Raw genomic sequence first — 1,728 nt, 5'->3', positions numbered from 1 at the left:
GAGAGAGAGAGAGAGGAGAGAAAGAGAGGGGAGGAGTAGATCTTGCGAGAACTTCCGGGCAAAACAAAATGGCGACACCCGTAGTTCGGCTCGATTCGAAAAGTGAAATAGCCATAGCATATTTGTAGACGATCAAATTAGGTTATTAGCTTACTTTTGTGCTATCACGTCATTTTTTCTTTGCTTTTGTCAATTTGATCATCCACACTGATAGACAGTATTCCGAAAGGTAGTGTCAATTGCCACCGAGTCACGCGGTGGCAATTGACAAAAATTGACTTTTAAATTGACTTTTAAATTGACTTTTTGTCAATTGCCACCAAGTAAATTGGAGCTCTTTTGCGTTGGTGGGTAGATCTAGCTACTATTGTGCTCGAGTGCTCGGTGTTGTGCGTTCGCCGTTCGCCTGTCTGTCCCTCTGTGTGTGTGTATGTGTTTTCCTGACCCCCGTCCCCCGATTTATGTTCCCCGATATAACGTGAATTTCTGTGTGTGTGTGTGTGTGTGTGTGTGTGTGTGTGTGTGTGTGTGTGTGTGTGTGTGTGTGTGTGTGTGTGTGTGTGCAAGTGCGCGTTCGTGAGAACACTTTAGCTCGTTTGTGTCTCCATAATGCGCATACGTTTTTTGGTGTTTATACTTTCCTCAACTAAACGAAGAGGTGGCGGTGACCCTGGGGGTATGGGAAGCATGCCAGTTTGTCACAGGCCTCCACAGCTGGACTTATCACTGACACTCTCAAGAAGAGTAAATAAATGACTGATTGATTCTATAAATTGAATTTTATTTTTCAGTTGTTTTTTAGGAAAGAACATTCATTGTTGAAATTTTAAAGAGTATTTTGCTTTGATTTGCATACAAAAAAGGAAGAAATTTTGAACAACACAAGCTAATTTGACATGTTAGAGGGACTATCTCTACACCACACATTTTTTTGAAGGTAGAGAATAAAGAACTTAAGTTACAACTACAGTGTTAAAGTGCTGTGATAATGACAAACTGGGCCTGGGACAAACTGGGCAGCCCCCCCCCCCCTGGTAAAGACCCAAGTATACGAAAGTGTACATATCGATAACGGCTTGTCAAGACCCCGTGACTTTGTGTGTGTGCTTTGGCACACTGCCACTCCCTTTCAGTACAGTTTAACCCTATCCATACGTCGTGTTTTAATATCGTATCCATACGAAGTGGGGAACTCTGTGCCACCACTTAAACCACTTAAACCTATCCGTACGTCGTGTTTTACTATAGCGTATCCATACGACGTGGGGAACTCTATGCCACCACTTTCCAAAGAAGAAATTTACTCGTTAATCCGATCCGTAAGCTTTGCCTTTGCATAGCAGTCTGTCAGAATCATATTTGGAGAAATATTGAAAGTTTCAAAGAGATCTTCCCACTAGAAGTATTCTAAAATGTGAAGAATACAACCCCGGGGGTACAAAATGACCGAGGGGCGTACAGATAGGGTTAAACGAAAATCTTATCAGCAGTAGCGATGCGTGAGCGTCGTTGTTTTCTGGAAACTGGGCAACGGGGATTTTCCGAGAAAAAGTAATATTACGTGGTAACAATACGATGAGTGATGGTTGTATGTACGGTTGGTGTTTTCTCAGAAAAGGGTGATGAGAGAAGAGAGGCATGTGTGCACGCGTGTATTTGTGTGCGTGTGTGTGTGAATTTGTGTGAGTGTGTGTGTGTGTGTGTGTGTGTGTGTGTGTGTGTGTGTGC

The sequence above is a fragment of the Aplysia californica genome, unplaced genomic scaffold (genome assembly GCF_000002075.1).
Source record: "Aplysia californica isolate F4 #8 unplaced genomic scaffold, AplCal3.0 scaffold00830, whole genome shotgun sequence".
Classification (NCBI taxonomy): Eukaryota; Metazoa; Mollusca; class Gastropoda; order Aplysiida; family Aplysiidae; genus Aplysia; species Aplysia californica.
The sequence above is the reverse complement of the archived record's forward strand: the minus strand, read 5'-3'. Positions refer to the sequence as shown.